Source organism: Opisthocomus hoazin, chromosome 1 (assembly GCF_030867145.1).
Source record: "Opisthocomus hoazin isolate bOpiHoa1 chromosome 1, bOpiHoa1.hap1, whole genome shotgun sequence".
Classification (NCBI taxonomy): Eukaryota; Metazoa; Chordata; class Aves; order Opisthocomiformes; family Opisthocomidae; genus Opisthocomus; species Opisthocomus hoazin.
In genome coordinates this window covers 119,448,423-119,475,344 of record NC_134414.1, presented here as the reverse complement: position 1 = coordinate 119,475,344, position 26,922 = coordinate 119,448,423, and positions in this window count along the sequence as shown.

The following is a 26,922-nucleotide window of genomic DNA, read 5'->3' as shown; positions in this document are numbered from 1 at the left end:
GCTACTTTTTGCTTATTGCTTTTGACAGTTGATCAAATCTAGGCCTCCACCTACAGAAACAGTTCTTCTGGCTGGCTCCAATACAGTAAGCAGATCTATATGGATTGCTCTTTTCAATTGTGGGGAACTTCACTGACCTTCTGTGCATCTCACAGGCTTCAGTGAAGACACAAGAGGGGATAAATTTTGGACCATTCTTTTTGCCACTATGTTTTATGTGTGTAGACTTCACATGCTTGCTTTGATACAACATCCAAAAAATTCACAACTCAGGATACATAAAACCTGAGACTTCATTTTGATCTATTAAAAATATGAATGTATATTTTAAATTAGGATTTTATTATTACATTTTATTAATTATGAATTTTTACAGTCAAATTGGTGAACTGAATGTAAATTTGATCGTTTACTAATTGCTAGCATGACTTATGCTTTTCCCAGGAAGTTTTGTTTTGCCACAAGAATAGTGTTCCCGACATCCTGTTCAGGATTCAGTTCATCTCTCATTGAGACTGATCATAAAAAATTAGTCACTTTACAGTCTCTAAAAAATGGATTTTTGTAGCATTGGGGAATTTTTATACACATCAGTCTTACCTGTTTGGATAACTTTTTTTCATTCAAGTACAGTCAGACTAAGTGCAAATTCATTTCTGATGTAACGATTATGAGCACACTGACTCAGGCGTTTGGCTTTTGTCTCACCTCAGAAAGTTCTCATACTTACTTTAAGGGATAATACGTAGGGTTCTCCCAGTTATATCACTTTTCTATTAGATTTAAACTTACCTCTTTAATCTATTTTCCTCAGCAACCTCATCTTTTTATGAGCAAACAATAGTGCTAGAGAGTCGGGGAAATAACACTCACTTTAGTGCCCTTGTGAAATACTCTTGGATGACGACAGAAATTCAATAAGAAAGACATCAAGTGGCCAGTATTTGATAAGAATGAATTACATATACGAAAAGAAGTCCTAGTCCTACCTTCTTGGTATTCAGCAGGACGTGGCACTCAGCCTGCTTCCTGAGGGAAGAAGAGGCAGTAAAAGCTGAAGTAGGTAAGTCAGGATTTGGGGATTTCCTTTCTAAGAATGTTGTATAAATATGAGATGAGAGATAAATATAGTGTTTTTATCTACAAGCTGACTTTAACCATGATTTTAATATGGGTAAAAATGGGTGGAAATTATCAAATAGAGTACCAACTGGATTTGGGAAATTGTAGAAGTGTCCTAGGATCATGTCGTATCTCTGTGGAGAAGAGTGGAAGGTTATTTTCAATTCAGATTCTCTTCTACAATTTGCCATCTCTTTCTGTAAGCATTAGGTAATTTGGGGGTTAAATTTGCTAATATTTTCAGGAAAACCAACAGTGAAATTATTCAATTAATAAAGTACTCTCTGGTTCTATAGTAACTGCGGGTAACACTTCCAATGTCAAATCATTTTCTCACATTTCTATTTTTTACTAACAACATTTCTAATTTGGTGATCAGATGGTGGTCCACAGGTAACATCTCAAAAACTTTTCTCCTCCCGTTTTATTTTGTCTGTCTCTGCAAAGATTCTTGCAAATTTATTCCATGGAAAGACTGACAAAAGTAACTTTCCCAATTTGTCTTTCCTTCCCCTGCAGGATTCTCTCCTCCCTACTGTAAATACTGATGTTTCTGGTTTGTGTTCTGCTGTTTTATGGTTGTTTGGCTGGGACTTTTTGAAACCGCTCTTGATTCCTTAATCAGTATTTCTTCCTTCGTCTCCTTTGGTTCCTTTCTTCTCACCCTGAATAAATACTGGTGTCTCATTTGTCTCTGACTGGAGTGTATATCAACTGTGTTTCCATTCCAGATTTTGTAAAACTGAGCTTCAATCCCTCGTAATCTACTTTTCCCAATGATTTCCAAGCCTTTTATTTTTGTTCCTAGCCAAAGTTTTATTTCCTGAGCTGCTAATAGCCTCTGATGCTGTCATCTATATTTGTCCTAACATTTGTACTTTCACTGGCTTTCTTGCTTTTGTTCTCAATAGATCATCCTTTGACTCTTTCAATGTATAAAGAGTGCAGAGAATGATTTTTCCTCATCTTCCCTCTTGACACTATAATGTTTTGCAATAATTACACGCAAGAAGTTCTAGACCCAAAAACGTAAGCAAGGTTAAGCTTAGTGTGTTTACAGGATGGATCTTAGAGATGTAAGTGGATTAGTTTTCTGTAAGAATCATAAGTATTTATAATACTTATTTAGAGGACAATGATGTTATTTTAAAATAGCAATGTGTGGAAAAATAGGGAACTACAGTAGAATGCCTCCTTGATTGTAATAAAGACTACAACTAGCAAGGGAAAGTTAGAGGCATATAAATGGTAAATTACGTTCACGTTGATTTAAATTGGTTTTAGAATTAGTCTGTAACCACAGAGTACTCCCATTGTGCCATGTGTTGTATAGCTAAACGGAAGAGGAATATTTCAGAATGACAGAGCAGAACATTAAAAAAATTAAGATGGTGCATTAAAAAGAAAAGTCAATAGTTTATTTTTCAGAGCCGATTTCCAGATTGTCTCCAGCCTGCAGATTGGTTTTGCTAAGCTATGGCAATTGCTTGTTCCAGCTGAGTACAGGTGATGGACTTCTTACTTGCAGTATTTTGTTTCTCTCTGGTTCCCGCATCCCCAAATAAGGCTGGCATAAAAAGACTCTAGTGCTCCCCATCCTGCGATGACTGTTTGATTGCAGGCCTTTGTAACAGGTGAGGAATCAAATAACTGAAGTGTCGGGGGGTTGAGTAGTCAGTTAAACTAACCAACAGAGACCTAATCCTTCTACCCCCTTCCTGCTTTTTTCAGCTGGTTACCATAAGTTCTTATGTCTCTTGTCTCTCTCCTCCTGTTTAGGTAATGCTTTCTGCAAACATTAATTTAGTTCCCTCTTCCTCTCGTCTAATTAGTAACACATTAATCTCAAACTCACATCTCTCCCCGCCTTTGGCATCTCCATTCAGGCCGGCAACCATCAGGCAAGCTCAGTATGGCCAGAGGAACTCCATCCTGCTGCCCTCACTCGTACCCTTCAGTCAGGCCCACAGTCTGCTTGCTTTGACTATAGAGGCTTCGAGATGACGTCTCATCCTCACAGATTTGCCTTCTGCTTCTCAATTCTGAAAAGATTTCCATACAAAAGTTTTTATGTCCAGCTCATTCAGCCTCTCCTCTGTCTCAGCTACAGCAACATCCCTCACTCTGGCCTTGTCAAATAGCGTTCTGCTCCACTTGTAGCCATGGAGGATAGTGCTGATAAGATCACTTTCTTTCATTATCCTGCTCTCACATTTTTCCATTTTCTATTCTGCATCAGAAATAACTGCTTTTGCCTTCCAGGTCCTTTAGAGTCCAAACCTATCATAGCTATTACCACTCATTCACTGTCAAGATGCTCACTCTTGCCTTTGATCAACCTATTACAGCAGCTTCCACTGCCTACTTGTTAAATTTTTAAACAACCACTTGTGTATGTACTCCTGAGCTGCCTGTCATGCTTGGAGGATCTTCTCCATCCAGAAACTTAAACTAAACAGACATTTGCCCTCTTTCTGCTTCTAAACTCTAAGTTCAAAGCCCTAAATGTTGTTGTCCCTTGCTTACTGTCCCCAGCATAAGTAGCTGAAACACCATAACTCAGGGGTGGGCATTTAGCACACGAAGCCCTGAGGGGTGACACGCTGCCCTTGGGGCACCCAGCAGTGCGAGCATTCCCTCTGGCATTCCCTGGTGCAGCAAGTAAACTCATGCTATTGCAAATTAAGAAGACGACAGTAAGAAGTTAGTTGTGTTCTGATGACACCTTACAATCACCAGTTAAAAGCAGGTATTCCAGCTCAATGTGTAAAGGAGTGATGTAAAACTAGGCAATACTGTCCTGTCTTGCACCAAGAACAAGGAGAGATAAAGATCAGTTGCATCTTTTTCCTTCTGTGGTACCACTTCTAATTGACTTTTGCACGATAGGTGCTGAAAAGGAAACAAGAACTTGGCCTGACTTTGTTTCATGTGATAAAGAGATGGGATAGAGGCAGCTCCTACTCATACATGTTAAAAAAAAAAACACAGCAGAAAAAGGAGTGTCTTGCAAAAGTAGTGAATAGAATTTGAGGAAAGTTTAGGCAGAAAGCAGTATGTTCAAGAAAAGCAAAATGAAACAAAGCAGAGGAGTAGACTGAAGGGGAGGCAGTGTGTCGAGGCAGAGGAAAATTCAGCACAGTATACAGTCTCACTTTGATTAAAATCTTGTCTGGCCTCTGCAAAACTGACTCTTGCCTCGGCCAGTTGTGCTTGCCAGCATTCTCCCAAACCTGGGTAAAATGGGGCGTGACCAAATAGCCTCACAAAGCCAAAAGCATGCAATTCCTATCAGCTGCACATTCAGGTGCTGGGTGTGAGAGCTGCTGCAGCTGGGTCAGGTAGCTATCTACCCTTTCAGGATATATCTGTCCTTCCTTACAATGCTTTCAGAGCAGACACAGGGAACTCTCAGATATTTAACCTTGTTCTCCAGCCAGGCAAAAAGCCCCTCTGTTAGATTTTCAGGGGGTGGGAAAGAAAACAAAACTCCAAGAATTATTACTATGTTTAATTCTTGTTAAAGAACAGGAAGATTTTGTTTCTTTGAATTTCAATAATTTTGTAATAAATTAATGTAATAAAACTATTTAATTTTGCTAACTGAAAATACTCCAAATCAGTTACTGAATGAAAAGAAATATATGCATGTATAATTCTGTTCGTTAAGTACAAAGAGGCTATGGCTTCAAGCAGTAATAGACTTGCTTCAAAACTGTAGCATGAACAGCTGTAGTTTAGGTTGAATTTTTTTCTTTTTCAAAGCTGTAAAAAAAAAAGACATTTACAAAATTATTTAAGAAAGCTTCATCAGTTGAAAGGGAACAATATTCATCAATAAAACTAGTTTAAAACATTTTGAAAGCTGGGAAGCTGTTGTAGGAGCATACATTGAGAAGCAGGAATTATAGATGCATGTGGAAAAATTAGAGAGAGCATAATGATGTGGGGCGAAGAGGAGGAAATTCTTTCAGTGTGTTAGAAACATGGAAAGCTAACAGTGGTGCACAGCTGATATGAGACAAGGATGGTAAAGCTGTCAACCCCAGTGTAGAAAAGAACCCAGTAAAAATTTCTTTTCTGATTTGGAAAGAACCAGTGTGATATACTCACATCTGACAGTGATAAGGACTAGTTTCTACTTGATCAATAAATTCAGAGATTATTAAACAGAAACTGTCTGAGCTAAATAATTTTTTGAATTTACAGGGCCAGATAACTTGCACCCAAGAGTATTAAAAGAGCTTGCTGAGAAACTCTCTGAAACATTAATACTGATTTTAAAGAAATGATAGAACAGTGCAGAAATTCCAGAGCACTAAAGCAAATTCAATGTACCAATAATTTATGGGAGTAAATGTATTGCCATGAGTCAAGTTGGCAACCTGATATTAATCTCAGGCCCAAACTTGGAAAGGCTGATCTAAAACTCAATCAGTACAGATAAGCACATGTACCCTGTTATGCTAATAAACTGTTTAACTGGGCAGAGGTGGGGTGTGTAAATGTAAAGGAGAAATCATCATCATTTGCTGGTTCATTCTGTCTGGGTTTTCTCTTGGCCCAGTGCTATGCTCTATTTCTATTAATACAGCAACAAGCGGCACTGGGCAATTCTTCTCATGGCCCAGCTGCAGGATGCCGTGGAGGGGATCCCGAGTGTGTGCTCAGAGAGCAGCCAGAGCTGAGAAGCATCCTATTGCATGGGTTTCAGTAGAATGTGAGAGACTTGAGAAATCACTGAAACTCACAGTTAACTAAGGACTTCTATTAAACTCAGCTGGGTAATAGAAATAATTGGAAGTGCAGCTATTCCACATGGTCAGAAAATAAATCTCCCTCTCATACACACTTCCCACAAATATGCTCTTCCGAGCTTCACCTGCTGTGAAATTTTATACAATGCCACCCTCTGATATTAACCTTCGTCCTCAATCCTGACTGGCTATACCCAAAGTGTCCGACAACCTCCTACTAGCTGCATTCTCCAAGCAACTCTTGAGTAAGCTTTCAGCTTTCTCTGATATGGCACAAGTTTATCCCAAGTTTGTGATTGTGTATATATATCTATGAGATCAGACATATCTGAAAGGATTAAAAAAACAAACAAAAGTACAAAAGTCTTTTCAGCTCTTGCTTGCACTGTGTTTTCAAAACTATCACTTACTTCACCCTGAAGGGGTGAGATGAATCTTAGGTCACTTGGATGTAGATCCCGAGTCAAGATTACAACTCCCTTCAGGAGTTACAGTCCTAATATGCTTCAGAGCTGCTTGTCCTTCACCTCAGAGTACTCAAATAGTGCATGGGCTTCTGTAATAAAACCTGTCTTTGAACAAGTGATAAAACGCAGACCCAGCATGGGTGGGAAGGACATGGAAGTGTCCCCTGCCGACAGAGAGACCTTGTCCCAGTCCGGGGTTTGGATGCTGGAATGGCTGAGTCCCTTCGCTAACGCTCTGGTGTGGATTTTGACTCTCTGCTTCAGTTTTCTTGAGCATAGCGCCGAATTAGGCCGTAAGGATACTGAGTTTTAATTAGCTAGTGTGTTTCAAAGTGCCTCAACTACGAATCAGGAGATTTTTATCATGTGCCTACTCAGTACTCTGCATTTTATTCTTGATATGTTACTATAATAACACTAGGAATTTTTTCTTTGTTCTCAGTATTGGGGTGTGGACACCACAGCCTAAGCAGAACTGACACTTAACTCCAGAAATGAAAGACAGAGAAAGGCAGTCTTGCAATCTATATGGAAACCCAATAGAAGACATTTTTAGTCTTAAAATTGTCAGTGCATCCTCTGTAAAGAAAACAGAAGTATTTTTATGTCAGTAAAGCCTACGGCATGTGTCAGTAGTGGATCAAATATTAAAAGTAATTTTTAATAAGTGCAAATCATAGAGGGATTAGAAAGACTCAGGGGATTTGGAGATGAGACTGCAGTTCAGGGAATTCTGCTGCTCAGGGGCATAACAGGTGAATGCTCTGCCACCCAAGGATGAGAGACCTGGCAAGGGGGCTGATGAATCTGAGATTTATTATTAGAAAATGAGGACTGAGGGTATGTATAAATGGAGGCCCATTTTGTTAGGTACGAAAGGGCCATTTTGGATGGGTAATGAAACACTCAGAACAAAATTTTAAAGTCAAGGCATTGACTGATAGGAAGCAGGTATAAATCTAACATAGCTGAAGTAGTGCGATCGGATTTATTGCCGTAAGTATATGTATGGGATGCGGCATAATGAACAATGGGGTCATTTGTGAATATTATTCCACATAGTGTTTGTCTATTACTGTAATCTAAAAGCTATGAAGACGGGGTTTAGAACAGGGCAAGCAGCACAGAGCGCAGCAGTAATACCTGCCTTACACCTGCAAAGTGGAAACGTGTCACCTAAGCAACTGCTTTTGAGAAAAGCTTTTAAGAACTTAACAGTAAATGAGCTAAGAAACCAAAGAAGCATACAAAGTTGAAAGTTTTGGAGGATTCATCAGATGTACACAACTGCCACCAGATGGGAAAACAGAATATGACAAACAATACATAAATGAAAGACAGATGAAAAAGGGGATGGTGAATTTGGGGATTTGATTTCAGAAAGCAGTGTTTTATGTATCCATCACAAATAATGCCTTCTAGCTCCTTTGTGTGTGTGAATGTGCACGCCTTTTTTCCCCTTCCCTCCACTTCCCTCCCTCCCTTGCATTTTCTCTCAGTGATTGACAGTCCATGGTTTGAAGAGAAGCTTAGAGAGAAATCCATACCTTTTATGTCATACATCATGAGCCAAGTGATCTCTTGAGAAAGAGAGTTTTAGTGTAGCAGGGGTCTGTGAAGAATTTGGATATGGATCCTCCACAAAAGATTTTTACACTGTAGTAGGTGAGAACCAGATCACTTGAGTCAGTACTGAAACTGTCTATTGCTTAGAAATAATGCTGAGAATTGTTACTCTTTGAGCAGTCACTCAGATAACTTCTATCTAAAGCTCGAATTTATAGTATTGTAAGTTCTTGCACATTTTATTACTGTTATTGTTGGCTTTATTTTTTATATTTTGCATACCTGAAAGAAATAAGCATTAAAGGGTGGTTTTTCTGTCCTTAGAAGGAATTCAGCACTGGAGAGTTACAGCTGCCTGCTATTACCATTGTCTCCCTCTCTGAAACCCTTTTGTGACAGGTGCATGATCAAGGTGTTCAGCATTTCAAAATAATGAGATATCTATGTTTGTAAATAACTAACCTATGTTGTATAAGGACTATAATATCCTTTATTTACGAAATCTTGTTCATGAGTCAGAATATTCCAGTATTTTAGTATCAACTCTTCAAGGATTTTTAGTATTACAGTTTGTTAAACATGGTATCTCATGAACGCATACTCCAGCGTTACAACGCAGTTCATGCTTGCTCTGGAGCAGTTACAAATGGCGTTACCAGGTGACTGGTACATCTGTACCTGAATGGACAAACACTCAGCTGTGCTTGGTTGCAATTCGACTGCCCTGGCATCCTAAAGACGTGGGTTTGAATCTCGTGATTTCAGTAGCCTAAACTAGAGCTAACAGGGAAGGAAGGCCCTGCACAGATGATCTGTTTGGTCACAGAAAGGCTAATTCCTAGCATGACTTTCTTACTTAGTATACACTAGCACATTGTGTTTAATAAGTTTAGGAAAGTCAGTGTGTTCTTTTTTAATTCCTACTCAGGGTGAATAAAAATGTCCCCTAAAATTGCTGCGGCTGACATTAAATTTCCATTAGCATGCCATTTTGCTCTCGTTTTGATGCCCTGTTATCACCCACTAGGGATGCAAAAAACATTGATATCTTTGCCAATCAGTTTAGATCTCTTGATGGCTTTGTAACTCTGTTAAGCAAAAGGTTTTTTATGTCTCAAAGGTAGAATAAACTATTGTATTAGATCACTGTATCTTTCTGTTTATAGGGAAATGAGAGAGCACTGCTAAATAGCAGGTAAGAGAGGATCTAGGCTCTCTGAATACTAATTGAGGGCTTATTTGATTTTTTTAAACATTAAAAAAACATTTATAGACAGATCTATACACATATTTAGAAGCCTAAATCCTACTGATATCAGAGAAAGTTGGAAGTTTATACACCTTTGAGAAACTAGGTTTAACCACTTGCTTACCACTTCCACAACATCAGGAAAATCAGGCCATTCATAGAAATATTGTGACTTTTTAAGTCATTATTTTATGACATAGTGTTGACTAGAACAGACTTTTTTGCATCTTGGAAATTCAGCCTCTACTAATACTTGCCAAGAGATTGCTTTTGATTAAATTTCCATTCTTATTTTAAGTTTCCTAATTTTACAAAATACATGTGGTTATTTAGATGACTTAGATGATAATTTATCTCTCTAAAGACATTATTCTGCTGCTCAAGGACTGTTCAGTAGTGGGTTTTTTTCCTAGAAATTGAGAAACTTGCATTCAGTGTATTTCTTGTCTACAGATTTGTGTGACTTATCTAGGCTAAAGCTTAGGATCCCTTCAGGAAAGTATTGAGGAACTTTGAACCCACTTTTGGGAACTATGGAGCTCATTAGGATGTTGCTATTAAAAGTCACCTTTAGACTCATACTGATTTGTGGAACTCCAATGGATGGTGCAAAGGAGCAATTTTTCTTCTTTCTGGAAAACATACAATGAAAGAGCTGCCGGAATATAGCAGAGACCTGCAGACTGATGAATGGCTGCAAGAAGATGAGTAAAAATCAATTGCTTGCTTTCTTGTTCGGTGTGATAACATGGGGATATAAAACTAGCCAACGGATACCTGGCTCCAAACAAATGAGGGAGGAGAGGAGGCAGTTGGGTGCGTGCGACACATATGTAAGCCAACCCGCTGTGACATTTTGGGCAGGTGTTGCTGTGCGGTTGCCTCATCCTTGCGTTCTCTGGATGCCTCCCTTTGGCCTACCCTGAGGCAGAATGCTAAACCGCGTGGGCCCCAGGTTAGGTCTGCCTCAATACAGACCTATGATGATGCTTTATATGTGTTTTGTGCAGGACTCCCCTCAGCTGTTCCCCAGATGTTCATCACAGCCGTGACCTCTGCCAACACGTCTACTCCGCCAGTCCGGATGCAGCACACAGCTCTCCTGATGATTTCCATGTCACATCAGAGCGAAGCAGCATCCAGAGATGGGGAAATTCACTCGGGAACATCAGCACAATGGGTAAAAACGAATGGGGCACCTCAGCTCACCAATGTAGGACGCATCGAATGCACACCGGTCTCATGGAGGTCACATTATTTCGCTGAAACTCAGTGCTTTCGGACAAAAGGGTCAGCCACGGGTGGGCAGTCTGTCGGAGAACGGGGGTGCCCCATGTGTGAGCGCGTCCACATATGTATCTGTGTACGTGGGTGAGGATATTCGAACCATGCAGGTAACCAACACAGAGCGCATAGCATGGTTGCGCCGGTTGCCTGGGCTGCAGCACACTGAGCTGGCGTGGAGAGGAATCACAGGCGTGGCCGCATCCTCTGCCATTTGCAGGGAGCTTTTACAGCTTCATACACTGCGTGATCAGTCAGGTAATAAGTTATGCTATGAATTCATAGTCTGTATGGCCTAGTGGTGAAGGTCAACTGCAAAAATTTGTCAAATGTGCCCCCAGTGAAAGGGCACAATCAATTAATTACACTAATAAGTATTCTTATAGACGGTTCTTTCCCTTTTTTCTCAGTTCCAACCCCTAGCACTTGTTAGACTACACCATTTGCCTAGTAGTTCTAGCTATAACCATCAAAAAGAAGTGAAATTATTATTTTTTTTTCCTTTCTTTCTAAGATACACTATTAAAGAGATTATTGTACTAAACATTTGAACCTTTTCCTAGATCGATTTAATAATATGAACAATACAGCCATTAGGGCAATGCAGTAGTTTTCAAAAAAAAGAAAAATCTACCAAAAAGTTAACTTTTCTGATAAACACTTAAACAGACTGAATTAGAGAGCTGCCTGAGGACTGGAGAAAGGCCAATGTCACACCAATCTTCAAAAAGGGCAAGAAAGAGGACCCAGGGAACTACAGGCCGGTCAGCCTCACCTCCATCCCAGGAAAGATGATGGAGCAGCTTATCCTGGAGGTCATCAACAAGCAAGTGGAAGAAAAGAAGGTTATCAGGAGTAGTCAGCATGGATTCACCAAGGGGAAATCATGCCTGACCAATCTGATAGCTTTCTATGATGACATGACTGTCTGGGTAGACGAAGGGAGAGCCGTGGATGTTGTCCACCTGGACTTCAGCAAGGCTTTCAACACAGTCTCCCATAATATCCTCCTAGGGAAGCTCAGGAATTATGGGCTGGATGAGTGGTCGGTGGGGTGGATAGAGAACTGGCTGAATGGCAGAACTCAGAGGGTTGTCATCAGCGGCGCTGAGTCTAGTTGGAGGCTGGTAACTAGTGGTGTCCCTCAGGGGTCAGTACTGGGCCCAGTCTTGTTCAACTTCTTCATCAACGACCTGGATGAAGAGTTAGAGTTTACCCTCAGCAAGTTTGCTGATGACACCAAACTGGGAGGAGTGGTGGATACACCAGCAGGCTGTGCTGCCATTCAGCATGACCTGGACAGGCTGGAAAGTTGGGCAGAGAGGAACCTGATGAGGTTCAACAAAGGCAAGTGCAGGGTCCTGCACCTGGGGAGGAACAACACCATGCATCAGTACAGGCTTGGGGTAGACCTGCTGCAGAGCAGCTCTGCGGAGAGGGACCTGGGTGTTCTGGTGGATGACAGGTTAACCATGAGCCAGCAGTGAGCCCTGGCTGCCAAGAAGGCCAATGGCATTCTGGGATGCATCAAGAGGAGTGTGGCCAGCAGGTCGAGGGAGGTTCTCCTTCCCCTCTACACTGCCCTAGTGAGGCCTCATCTGGAGTACTGTGTCCAGTTCTGGGCTCCCCACTTCAAGAAAGATGAGGAGCTACTGGAGAGAGTCCAGCAGAGGGCTACAAGGATGATGAGGGGACTGGAGCATCTCTCCTATGAGGAGAGGCTGATGGAGCTGGGCTTATTCAGCCTGAAGAAGAGAAGGCTGTGAGGCGACCTAATAAATGCTTACAAATATCTGAAGGGTGGGTGTGAGGAGGATGGGGCCAAGCTCTTTTCAGTGGTGTCCAGTGACAGGACAGGCGGCAATGGGCACAAACTGAAGCACAGGAAGTTCCGTCTGAACATGAGGAAGAATTTCTTCACTCTGAGGGTGACGGAGCCCTGGAACAGGCTGCCCAGGGAGGTTGTGGATTCTCCTTCTGTGGAGATATTCAAGACCCGCCTGGACAAGGTCCTGTGCAGCCTGCTGTAGGTGCCCCTGCTTCGGCAGGAGGGTTGGACTGGTGATTCTGTTTATATTCAGTTATCTTTTCTTCTGAAATCATAATTGTGTTACAAACTAGAATTTACCATAAACGCATACAGAGCAAGAGTTAATAGAAATTGCCAGCTATGTTGGCATTGCTAGATTGGGGATCCTAGCTCGAGACAACATGGGACTTCAGCCACAGTCATGCCAGCAGTGGACTGATGCCAATTAGATTTTTTTCTGACCTGGTGGCTAAGTCTAAACAGCACAGTTTAAGAACTACAGACCTGGACCTTGCATCTCAAAAATATATATCTTATATATATACATATATATATATATATGTATGTTAACTTACTGGAAAAGTTATCTGTCCCGCCTGACTGATTCACTATTCTGTCTATTCTTCCAGAGGCTCCTTTGCTCATCGAAGTTCATCATTATTCTCTGAATGGTCATTTCTTCAAATAAATAAAATATTAGGGAAGCCACTGCAAGCAGAAATATAACCGTGCATTGTATTCATTTCCTTTGTTGGCTGACTTCAAGGAGGTTTAGTGTGGGCTACATCTTTCCAATTAGCATACAGTAGGAAGGATTTTCTGAAATAAGACATTGGGTTTGTGATGACAAAAAGCTGGCCAACTGTCTAAGTAAGGCACTGTTATAATTAAAGTGGAAAAGCAAATCCATTTTATGAAACATCAAAGGTTTGAAGAGTATTTCATTTTGCAGTAAAATGAATGTGAGACTAGGTTTTCACACAGAAAGAAAGACTTCACACTGTCTACCACTGAGTATTTAAAAGATGGACTGAGGATGGCTGAACTAGATTCTTTGCTTTGCCTCTTTTGGAGCAGAGAGGTTTTATTAATTTTTTGCCCATTCTGATTCAAGCAATTGTTGTTTCAGATCTGAGAGATTCTTTCCACAACCCGTCCTTTCCTAGGTCTCCATCGAAGCCTTCTGCATATAAGAATTCATGCCAGCAAATGTTTAATTGAAATTCATTCATTTTCAGAAAACATTTAGCTTCAACCAAATTGCATTTTTCCTAGCAGGAAAAAAAAGATGACAGGTTGTAATTACATTTTGTACATAGCCATTGGGAAAAAAGTGTACAAGATCACAATGGTAAATCAGAGAGTCTGAGCTACAATTTTTTTTACTCTCCTGCATGGAATAACAGTAAACCTCATCTATCTTAGAATGACATGGCACACATCCAGACACCAGACATGGTCTATGTTTCTGTATATAACGGTTACATAAAATCATCAGTATTGAACTTTCAATGGCAGCAGATTTCATGCATAGCCTAAATAGGTTGCTTAGGTGACCAGCCCAGGGGTAAACCAATTTCTGTAAGCAGTGAATTGGTATGCTTATTTTCAACTTCTCCAAAATATACAAGCCACTCGTTTGTTACAGCTCACATTTTCTTGTGTCAGGGTAAGTTTTATCCGTGGAATATCCCAATGTGAGATTTTAGTGAGGAAAGAAGTTAGGCCAGTGCAGAACTGTTTAAAAAATCTCAGCTGAAGGAATGAGTGGTTGACATTTTAGTCAACAGATTTGTGTTTCCTGGTGGTTTTGGGTTTTTTTAATCTCTTCCTCCCTCTCCCAACCCCTCACTCCCTTCTTGGCAAGAGACTATGTCTTTTTTCCCCACTCTAGATACGAATCTTGCTATAGTTGTTCCAGAGACGTAGTTTGAGTACAAAACACATATGGCACACGTCACTCTATGAAGACCATGCTAAAATGCAGTGTTGTACATCATATAATATTCTCAGGGTATCTTTCATCAGAACTAATAAGGTGGGTCCTTAATGAATGAATCAGATTAACTGAGTGGTGAGGGGGGCTCAGCAAGCCTGGGATTGTTCAGCTGACTCATTGGCCTGGTGGAAAACAAACTCGCTAAAGAAACATGTTTTCTGCCAGATGACTGTGCTGACCTGCCTCCCTGGAGAAAGCCCCATTTCTACATGCAAGGCAGGGCAGCACTCGGAAGCGGGAAGTGGAGGGAGGCAGAGCAGGACTGCCTGACCTGAAGTGAATGGAGTTAGGCACAGGGGAGACCACGTCTCGAGGTGGCGAACAGAAAAGTGAGCTGGGACCCGTGCTCTGAGCCTCATGTCCAGGCGTTGCAAGTAGCCTGCGAGCTCATCCTGTCCTGCAGCATCCAGGGTACCTCAGGAGGTTTAGGTCTCTCCTGGCTGTTTTCTGCAGAATCTCCTCCTCTGCCCTCTCTGTGTCAGAATTTAAATTCTGATTGTCCATTCCTTTTTCCATCTTCTTTTCTGGAAGAAGTTGAGAGAGGGTCTTTTTTGTGTGCAGAAGTCAGGAGCAACGTGAACAGATGTAGTCTTTCCTGCCATTTCAGATTTAGCTGTTCTGAATATGTATCACATGCATACTCCCTCATATCTGCAAAAGATAGCTCAGGTGGGCGACTATCAATAGTAGTTTTTCCCTGCTCTTTTTGTGGGCATAACATTTCTAAAAATACAGTATAAGCTATTATACAATCAGGCAGTCTCCCTTTAAGCCTTCTATTGAATAATTATTCAATATTGAGAAGGTATTCGGTATTCTCGTCTTGAGGATGCCAATTTTATGGTGCCAAACAGAAGTCTGAGTTTTGCCACACTGGTACTGGCCTGTACAGGCTTGTAGAATATATGTAGCTGAAGCTAGAATTTTAAAATACATTTAAAATCACATTCAATGACATAAATTTTAAATGCATATTAACAAATTATAGTCCACTGTCTGTTCTCACCCCAGCCAAGGTGCCAGCTCTGATATATATTGATGTTAGGCATGATCTTTCACGCTAGAGACTTGTATTTTGAAATCAGCTTCTAGATAACAAGGAGAATAACCTTGAACCTGTACCTACTCATTGTCTTATAAGAGAAGAATCAACACATAAGGGACTCTTATGACCATCGATCTAAATTGCCTTTGAGTGTGTTCAAACACAGAACACCACTTTCTGCTCTTGTCCTTGTTTTTTTTTTTATTGCTACTATTTATTTTTAATTTTGTTTTCCTGTTCTTTGCCTTTTTGCTAGTTTTTTAGGTATCTTTCTGTAGCTCATCTACTTTCAAAATCTTAATTGCCTGCCTCTTTTTTTCCAAGGCACTTTTTTCAATGAGCTGTGGAGTCTGCCATGTTTTCAATACAAGGAGAGATAGTATTTCCTGAAACAAGGTAAACCACTTTTTAAAGATTTTGTTTTGCAACTAGCTGATGTTTGTTCACAGTAAGAGTGTTTTCCCCACTGCAGAATCAGAGTTTTATCTCTCCATGCTCAATATGACCCTTTTTTTTCTGTCAAAACCATTTAAGGAAATACAAGAGATCACATTAACTTATGTATCAGTGTCTAAATTGTAAGTCATAAAACCTTTTCATATTCAAGGTGAAAAACACAGCCTCTGAAAGTGGCTTCTCTTGAACAGTTCCCATAAAGGAATTTTGTTCTTTGTTCACTGTGCAAAAGATGTGTATGTTGTTTCTTTCTAGGTAGTTTCAGTTCTTTGACTGCAGGCTTCTGCAACATGTTTTCATTTCAAGTATAATGACCCTGTCCAAGCAAAGAGTACTGCTCAGGGTTTATTTCCTCATGAAGATTTTGTGTAACCTTTTGTGCCATCGTATATCAACTCATTCCAGTCGTATTTTGCAGATACCTCTTTTTAGCCTTCAGCTCTCTTTTCCCTTTTCCTGTTCCATAAGCCCTGATGTTTACTAACCAGGGCCATCAGCTACTGCCCATCAGTTTCCGTCCTTCTGTTTTCACTCTATTCTTTATGATGCTGACTGCTTTTATTAAAGAATTAATTGTTTAGTAATTTTATTACTCTTCATTAAGATCTCCTAGCACTCTTTTTTCTCAGGTCTTGCTTTCTAATGCCATTGGTGTTTGACTTCAGATTATGATTTCATAAGCTCTCTAATTCAACAGGACTTGGACTGAATTTCAGATTTGTTGGAAAGACTTCACAATTTTCTTCCTCAAGTTTCCTTCTCTCCTGGTGTTCTCAGATGAAATTCTTCACTTTGTAAAATGATTCTTTCTAGGAGAGCAATATTTTCAAATTTTATGGGCTATAAATTGTCTATAGGCTGCTAAACAGCTTCTGAGTATCTGAAAGGATATGTTAAGAAATAAGACAGTTTTCTTTAGTGTATGTCCACCTGATTTCATAAGGAGACAAAGCTTTTACTTTAATTTCTTCCAGATGTCTACTGTACTTCCTAGATTGCATAGATTCATCTTCCCTCCACTTTTCATCTTTTTCTAGATGTACCCTAACTGAATTTGCAGGGACAGAGGGTCACCACTTACAATTGCTAAATGTTTGGTAATACAAGAAGCAGATAACTATGATGAGGCCCCAAACCAGAAAGCAGAGCTGTCTAGAACTTTTTCTTCTGATACTGAGCTTCCCAAGGAAGACCAAAAGATTTTTTTATTAAAGAAAATTCAGGGGTTTTTAGACTGTAAACTAGTTGATTAAAATTTTTAATGAGAGAAAGCTCGACAAGCCAGGTTAGGCAGAAAAGGAGACTGACTAAAGACTTTATAACCAACTTTTTCCCCTACGTCAGTGTCCTTGCAGACAGGTTCATGTTTTCAGGCTGGATTTTGGCCAACTTTGAAATGTAGCAAACCCCACACAGCTCCCTCTGGGAGACCAAGAAGTTCTTTCTAACAGTAAAATTTTTGTATCCTGTTCTCCCAACATTTTCTAAATTTCAGCATCATTTACAGAATTCTTTCTCCCTGCACTTTCTCCGTTCTTCCAGCACTTGTAGAAGGCTCAGTGGTTCCTTTCCACCAGAAAGGTTCACCTGACCCAGTCACTCTTTCTGTCTTAAAATAGCAATATATACAAATTTAGAACAGGAAAAACAATTATTGCAATATTTAACAAACAGGTGACAAAAAAGTTTCAAAATATGGAGATGCTTGTCTCTGTCAGGTTGCTAAAATCCATCAGTGACAGCTGCAGCCCTCTTAGACCAGCCTTCCCAGTCTCTTAAGGCCAATTAACTGTGCAATTGGGTTAACTGTGATATACTAGCAGTTTTTCATAGTAGTTGAAAGTATGGATTTGTTCTGCAACTGCATAGCTTGATTGCTGAGGTAAAGGAAAACTTTTTCCTGTCTATTTCATGTATCGTTTTCTGATATCTGAAAAGTAGAAGCAGTTTCTGTTAAAAAAAAAAAACAAACAAAAAACCTATTTATGCCTCTTTCACAGTTGTGTCCCAAAGTCAGCCAGATCATTCGTTTAAGCAGTGTGGGATCCAACAGGTGGGTATTTTTATGTGGTCCAGCCCACAACATGGTCAGTGCTATGTGCACACAGCCAAAATGAAAAGGCCAGGAGCGTATCCAGGTGAAAGGGCTTTGAACCATGCCTTTCATCAGCAGCATGGACATGGATTACCATAAACCATTTGTGAAAACACATGCCAGCTTAGATGCCTGAGGTCTGCTGACTTCAGCCTCAGGGACGATTGTTTTCAAAATGCCTGAATGTGTCTGCACCTGTGCAGGCGATCCTCATCTCCTCTGGCCGAATGTAAGCAATTTCCAAACTAGAAACCATTCAGTTGCCCTATCATGGTACATTAGCTCTCCCTAAGCAAAGTATTAATGCAGGTGTATAACTTCTAGATTGAGGTGATCTGAAATTAGTTAGTGTGGAGTATAAGTAGAGGAGTTTGTACATGTCTGTCTAAATCTGCTTCCCTAAATCCACTGAGAGTCCTAGGTTACTACTTCCCATTTCTGTCTTTTGAAAATGGGATGAAGCTTCTAAGACACTTTGGCATTTTAGAAATTTTTACTTAGTTTTTCTGTTGTTGTTTATTAAAGTACTTTTTTCCTCCCATTTTTTCCTGATTTGGGTTGGTTTGCATTTTTTTTTTTTTTAATTAAAGCAAAGAAGAAAAGAGGTAAATTCTACAAGCAGGAATTTGTGATATTTGTCAAATATTAACATTGATGCCATTTTCCAGGACTTCTGTTTTGAGGACGTTGTGTTTTTCCTCAATGGCAAAGAGGATACAAATTCTTAAAAGGTGAAAAAAATGGAAGGTAATATAAAATTGAATTGGCAATGGAAGAAAGTTTCTCTTGTGCTCTGTGGGTAACTGCTGCATTTTGTGGTACAGCCTGTACTGCAGAAATATTTTAGCTTCTCAGATATAGGTGCTTTTTAACATCTGTATTCTGATGATGTTTTGATAGATCTTTGAGTTATGTAAATTTAATAAAGAGCTCTGAAAAAAAATTCAAACAAATAAGAAATTTTTTGGATATGCTGTGCATAGACCAATTTGTGTGCTTAAATATGGTGATCAACATCTATGGTGGAGAATCTGTATGTTCCTTCCAGAGAGTTCCCCGGGGAGTCCTGCTGCAAAAATGATGAAAATATACGTAGCTAAGACACTTATAAATAGTCAATAGAAACTGCTCCTGCAGAGGCAGAAGAGAGCACGTAGGGCAGTCTTTTGTATGTGAGATACTTAGAAGGTATTTTTAATACATTTTAAAGTAGCCAGCTGCAATGGATCATGCATGTGCCAGAGTGGTCACATTAAGACCATGGGCCAGGTGGATTATGGGAGCCCAGGAAAACAGCAACCTGGTTGCCCAACCTGGTTGAAGATGTTGAAAGGATCTTTGTAAAAGACGTTCCCACTGACCATCTGGTTTAAGAGATTTGATCCTCTCTTCCCTGCGAGCCCTAATCCATGCCAAGTTCTCAACAATAACTTAGTTTTTTAATAAAGGCTCTGCCTATTCATGTCTGCGTAACAGGTTTCAGGTATACTACCATAAACTGAGCAATATTCTCAAAAGAGTTTGGGTGCTGACTGGGCATCTAGCAATGGATCTTTTAAATTTCAGGAGGACAGGGAATTGGAGACAGAGATTACTTGATTTTCCAAAATAAGAGCTGTGAAGCATTAAGCGCTTTTCAAAATTCACTCAACTGGGTGAGAGCTGATGGATATGCGAAAATCTGGTGCTAATTGCTGCTATCCCTCCACTAGGAGATACCTGCCTCCAGGGTGAACGGACAGTTACAGTGTAACTCTACAAACCAATCAAGGTAAATACAAACCATCTAATGTGAACTTGTGAGGCTGTCCTCTACTCAATGAAAAAGAGTTAAAATGAGATTATTAGAAGGAGCAAAGTTTGAAACTGGCACGGATAATTACGTCTTGTAGAATTTCAAAATTTTCTTAAATGTTTCTTTCTTTCTTCAAAATGATTACTTTTCTGAAAAAGGCTAAAAATTAATATTTCAGTTATTGTCATTATTTTCCACTGGGAAAAATGCCTTGTGCTTATTGCATCGCATAGAAAACCCTATACTGTCTGCCTGATACCGTAACACACATAGTAAACAATTACAAAATGTCCCATTGTATGACTGTTTCCTCTCTTCTCTGAACACAGTTATTTTTAAAACTATGTATTGATTTCCTTCTTTCCACTTTAAAACTCAGAGGAAATGACCTCCTCTGTTCTGCAAGGACCCTTGTTTGTAAATGGTGGCTCAGTTTCCCAGTCAAGTAAAAATCTTCTATTGGTCCCTGAAGGACCACTGATGAGTTCCTCAGGGACCTGGGGCCAGAATGTGAAGCACTGCTGTAACGAGCACCCTTTGAGAGAAAAACTGTGAAATAAAAGGGAGAATCTGCAAAATGTTCTTAAATTTATGTTTCTATCAAGATTTCAGATACAGCACACAAGTCCCCTGGACTTTAATTACATTTTTGTCATTCAATAATAGTTCACTTGGGATACTGGTATAGGAAACCAAGAGAATAGAAAGCCACAGTCATCTTGTTAGAATAGTTTTCTACAGAAACCTCCTCATTTTGGTCCGCAAAAATTATTTTTAATGCTCCACTGAGAAAGTATTGTGGGAAGAGGTCCAAAAGCAGCTGGATTCTCAGCTTGAGTGTATTCTCATTCTAAAATACAAACTTCTTTGGGTGCTTCTTTCGCTTCTAGTTCCTGGTGAAGATGTTAGGCTGTTGTCTAAAATAACAGAGACGGAGCTTGTCATGGAAGACTTACACATTTTATACCAGGTCTACTGCAGGACCAGAATTAGAAGCCACATATATTTTTATGAATGCTTTTTCACTCACCTCAATAGATAAGTCAGAGCTGCACAGCAAAGACTGAGAGTAGATATTGTATGGGGGAAGGGCACATGAAGGAGAGCGAATTTAGGAGACCTAAATTTTTTACAAATGTTGAATTTACTAGGCACGTTTCTTTTCTTTAATGTGAAGAAAATGTACAAGTATTTTTGTCTAAAAAGAGGTGTTGCAAGGGCAAAAGATCTTTCAAACAAGGTTGTATATGTAAGTTTGTTTTTAAATTGACTGAGAATATCTGCCATTATGTGTTCTTTTCTTGACTTTTGTTAGTCGTGCTGTGAAGCACATCAGTGACAAAGGTGGTTTCTTTGGAAAGAAAGAACTATAGATTTTTTTTTCATCTTCACAATGTTAGGTATATGATTTCACATAAATGAAAAATAATTTATCTAGATGTTTCTTGTAAAATGAAATGGTAGAGAGAATTATCCCACAAAATGTTTCCTTCCAGAAGCTTCAAAAAAAAAGTCAGAATTTTCATTTAGAGTAATTCTTGTATACATACATCAACTGTATTTTTGTTCCAGACTGAACTGAGAAACCAACCCAAACATTTCAAAAATAATTTATTCAGTATGGCAATTGACTTTTGCCATGGCAAGGTGCAATATTGTATAAAAATCCTAATGATGTTACATGGATTCTAATACTTTACCACCATATGAGCAATGTAGATATCACTGTTAAATCTGTGACCTCAAAAGAGGCATATCTTCTAAAGATTAACCAAGATCAGTGGAGAGTTATATGGGAAGAATCCACTACTATTCCTTTTTATGATTGTCAGAGAATGCTTGAAGGAATTTTAAAAAATATAAGGCCTTATAAGCAATTTCTCCTTCTGGGAAATGCAAAATGTTTTTTGCGTGTTGACTAAAGTAACAGCATCTTAGCTCTGTTTATGAAATAAAATGTATTTAGATTACAGTATTTTATGTTCGTGGGTGTTCTAACTTACAGGAGGTATCTAAGTATATGGCTGAACTTCATTGTTCAGTAATTTCAGCTTTCAAGGGGGTGGAAACCAGTATATCTCAATACATTCTGGAAGTCCTATGGCACAAGTCCTCACCAGATGTAAAGTGTCATGGCTCCAAATTCACAGAATCACAGGACGGTTGAGGTTGGAGGGGACCTCTGATGGTCATCTGGTCCAACCTTTCTGTTCGAGCAGGGCCACCTAGAGCCAGCTGCCCAGGACCGTGTCCAGACGGCTTTTGAATTTCACCATTTCCCTCTGTATGAAGAAGGGATTCGGAAACAGTGAGGTGTATAAGGGTGTCTTAGAAAATTTACACATCGCACTTTCTGTAGTTAAGGTAAGTGACCTCAAGAGAGCAAGAAGGTGACAGTCATATGCCTATATGACTGTTACAAAGCTAACATATTTTCATAAGCTTTTAAATACTGAGACTCACAGGTTGTGGAGGTAAAATAGGTGAGTGAGTAAATATATCAAAAAATGAATAGCAAGATGGGATACCTTTAAGAAATTTTAAGTGCCTTTGAAGTCTACTGAAGCTGACTGCAGCAGTTTTGGTGATACCATGTCCTGAGCAGTAGAATGAGGCAGAATTCCCCTCCAAAAATCCCTCTTCATTCCTTTAAATGCTACTACCAGCAGCAGCGTTAGTGACATCTTTGAATTTAGACAGAGCATGGACGTTTTCTGGAACAGATTGTGTTTGGAGGTGCCTGAATGATTGCTGCTGCATCTGCCTCTGACTGGTGGAGGTGCTCTGCCAGGAAAAGTCATCCTGAGAAACACAGCAAGATTCAGGTTGGAAGTGAAATCTGGAGGTCACCTGCTCCAACCCTTGCTAATTGTCTCCTGTGTAGTAGTATTCCTATTGTTGCCGTGTTTTACCTTTCGGTTGACCCTTTGCCAGTGAGGACTGATTTAAGAAGTCATCAGGCTCAGAGATGCCTGCCTGCGCAGCTGCACTGGGGGCCCAACACTGCAGTGGAGGATGAGGAGTGAAATAGTAGAAACCCTTAGAAAAAAAGTCATTGTTTTTACTAATGCTTAATAGATCTTTTCTGTTCAAATCAGAGTGAAAAACTCTAGAGTACTGCCTGTTGCAAACTACTGAACTGTCTACAAGGACATAACATTTTGTAAGTATAAATCATTTAACTGCTCACATTTCCAGTTGTTTAAAGGTAGTGGGATACATTTTGTAGGTGTCTGCATTGCTTGTGTGTTTTTTTAAGCACTCCTTACTTTTTGGTAAAAGACTTTTCTGTATCAAACTAAACAGTTTTGTCCCGTCATTAAAATACAACAGCTATGTTGGGGTGTTTTTTTTGTCAAATTCTGAAATATATATTAGCTGGATTATCTTCCAAGATTTAAAAAATATCATGGCAGTGGACAGCATTCTTGAAGATAATAGCAAATGAATGGTCATGAAAAGTTTAGTTAAACCTAGTTTAAAAGATGCCTCACTAAATCAAAAGATGCAGCATATCTAGATGGTAAACAATTGTGAGATAGGTAAGTGCCTGTGAAGGTAGAACATGGCTGTAAAAAAACATGTATGAATGACCTTCTGACAGATCTGCTCTAAAATTTGTCTAGCATCAGGTTGCTTTTAAATCTGAAATTGATTAAATTTCATTCTATATTTTTATGTGTGTTCTGTGTGTCTAATTTAAAATGGCAGTGGTTAAATAAATTTCAGAAAAATTTGACAAGAAGAGAGAAAAAAGTAAAACTGTTTTGGTCTAAACAGGTAGAAGAAAATAAATATTTATATTTTTCTTTCCTCCTCAAAAATAAAATAAATAAAACCCAAGTGAAATCACTTCTAAAGCAATTACTTATCTTGGGCACCGTATTGCAGAAATGTAGAAGAATATTGTCATGAGGATGATAAATGTTTGCAGGTGTTACAAACATGCGGAAAGGAAAATTTAGGCCTGTAGTCTTTATGAAGGGGAAGATTAAGAGGAGCCATGATGGAGGTGTTGACAGTTCTGTGGAAAGTACAGTGGAAACAGATGCAACAAAACTGCTGGAGAGTATGTGAGTTTTAAAGATGTTGTTTCCTTATAGAGAAAATTACTGATATGTGAAGCAGAAAATATTTGAAAACTTTGGAACCTTGAATATGTCAAATGGAGTTTTGTGTACTGGAAGAAAATTGCATGCTAGTATCCAGAGGTTAGTGTGGGCTCCAAAGTTATGTTGGACTGCATGAGATACAAAACCGTTTCACTGTACTTTGACATTGTGCCTCCAGCCCAGATAATGATGGTATCATGACTTCTGCTTCTTTCATGTATAGAAGGATGTCTTAATCCACATGAAGCAGACAAGTGACTTATTACAATTCTTTGATCTCATTCAAACCAATTGAACAGTAGGATGCTCTAAAATGTGCTGTCCATCAATTCTGGCCAGTACCTACAGTGGGTCATGGGTCTGCCACCGTCTTGACTCAACAGAGGCCAGTTACTTAGATGAAGAATTCATGACACAGATCTTGGAGTCTCAATTTCAGTTTCCCTACATCAAAGCAATTGGAGATGATAAAGCCAACATTTTAGGTCCTATAAACTGTGGAGATTTCACCTGCTATGTCTGACTTCCACCCAGGATAGAACGATCCACTGCACTGAGAAACAAAATAGCAGCTTCTTGCAACATCTCAGATGAAGCTAACATCCTAGGCTTGACACAAGCTGGAAGTTGTGGATTTGCATCAGGTGTACTAGTACTTAGGTTTGGTTGCTGTTAATAAATGGAGGGCAACTCTCCATTCAAATGAGCTTGCACTGGTCCCATGCTTTTGACATTGCCCACAGGGACATAATGTCCTATCTGATGAAGATTGCAAGACAGAGACCAGTGCTAAAACAGTCTGTTTTCATTTGTGTAGCTGGAATAATTAAAACAAACAAAACTATGAGTGCTTCCATTTTCAAAGCTCTGTAAGGATTGTTTTCCTGTTCTGTTCTTAGCAGCATTTCATAGAGCTATAGGAGCTGGTTGAGGTATTATGAACTTTGACATTGAAAATATGCAGATGTTATTTTCTCTGCTTATGCTTTGCAGCATAGGAAAACATTATTGTTGCCAGTCTAACCCAGGCACTGGCTCATATTTGTTAGCAGATGAAGAACAACTAGTTGAAACCAAACCAGAACAAGGCTGAGCTCCTGCTGGTTGACAATAGTGCACAAATAGCACCCCTGGTCATATTAGGAAGCAAGAACTAAAGAAATACTGTTGCTGTTCTGGTGGCATATTCAGTTTGGCTTATAGACGGCAATATTAAATATCTGATGAGAACAACCACTGTGTCTTTGAAATTTCTGGAATGGCACAGTAAAATTGTAGTGCTTGAATATTTTCTGTAAAAAGATCCACATTTCTGGAAGCCATCCAAAGCAAACTTGCCCTTTAGGGTTGGTTCATCACTAGTATCATTCATGCCTTTCTTCTTGAACAGCGGGTTTTACTGCTATCTGCCATGGATGTATATAGTATCATGTTTCACACAAAGACAAGTATAAAAGAAGCGTTCATCTTTTGGTCAACTTGCAAACTACCAGCACTGCATTTTAGCTGGGGAAAGAAAAATTAAAAAATGGTACTAAGTGGGATGTTTTCTACTATGGAAATTTATTGAGGTTTACTTTGTGAAAGTGGATATCAGGTAGAAATAAAAGTTACAGGCTCCTGAATACCAACATGAATATTCTTAAAAGCAAAAGTAGGCAAGTTCAAGTACCTAGAATTGACAAAATATATAGCTCTAAGTGCTGTTTCTAATAACTGAATCGAAATATAGTGGTGACACAAGTGTTCTCCTATTCAGTCAAGAAGAAAATGCCCTTTGACTTCAAATGGAGTGCACCAAGTTAGAAAGTATTGTCTTTTACATATCTGAACTTCTTTGCGGACATGCATAATTCTACTGATGTTTGTTCTTACTGAGATTAATGATTGTAGAAAAATTATTCTTGGTTTATACAGATATTATAGGAGTTATTTACATGATCATCTGTAAAGAATAAATAGTGGGTTATCAACTCTTTTAAAAAAAAATTGTGAAAGAATGGGTAGTAAAAGAAATGTGAGAGAATAAATTTCACGTATTTAAAAGTGTATGTGAGAGAGGACAGTCTACCCACTGATTTCAGAATGTGAGACCAAGTAAGCAGAATCGCACAGGTGGAACTTAGAAAACCATTGCCAAATCGCAAAACAAAATTTAATCAGCAAACAATATAAATATTCATCATGAAATAAAAAAGATAATTAAATCTGTGGGTTTTGTTACCTTTTTTTGAATCATTAGAATGCAACTGAAGAGTTCTAAGCTTCTTCCCACAGCCTGGTAATCTTTAAAAATGAAAAGCCAGTCTGACCCTGTACTCAAAACTGGTCTGTTACAGCTTAGCCATAATACATGTACCGTAGGATAAATTCATACCAAACCCATGAAAAGGTAACAAGAGTTATGAAATATGGTCTCTAACATCCCCGTTGTTATCTACCCTCAGTCTCCTTCCATCCATCTTCTTTCATTCTCTGATCCCAAGGTTATCTACCCTCAGTCTCCTTCCATCCATCTTCTTTCATTCTCTGATCCCAAGCAGATGTGAAATAGCCCCCCACTCATGAGTAAAAAGCAGAATGAGGAAGAGGGGAACAGTCTTAAAAATATGTCTTTATACACAAAATATGTCTTTATACACAGATTTTCACTGTAATAAAATAAATAAGTTCAAAACCAATAAGGGAATACCATCAAGGGTCTGTCACCTGTTGTTAGCCACTCACACACTGGAGGGGGGAAAAGTGTGAGGAGGAAGGAGTGGCAGAGAGGAGCCCTTATGGACTGACCATGGTTCCTGTTCCCCATCCCCTACTCCACTTGTGCTGGGGGAGGTAAAGGAGTGGGGAGTGAAGGACTGAAGTTGAGCCTGGGCAAGGATGGGAAGGTAGTGTTTTAATTTTTTGTGTTTGTTTCTCACTACCCAAATCTGTTTTAATTAACAATAAATTAAATTAGTTTTCCCTGAGTCGGGTCTGTTTTGCCTGTGATAGAAATCAGTTGAGTGATCTCCCTTGTCTTTATCCTGCCCCATTAGCTTTTCTGACTTATTTTTTGCCCCTATCCTGAAAGGCAAAGACTTGTAGGGAGCCTACAATATTATGAAAAAAGTATTAAGGATAATCAATATTCTTTTGAATAATGAGGTCTTATTCTATCACAAA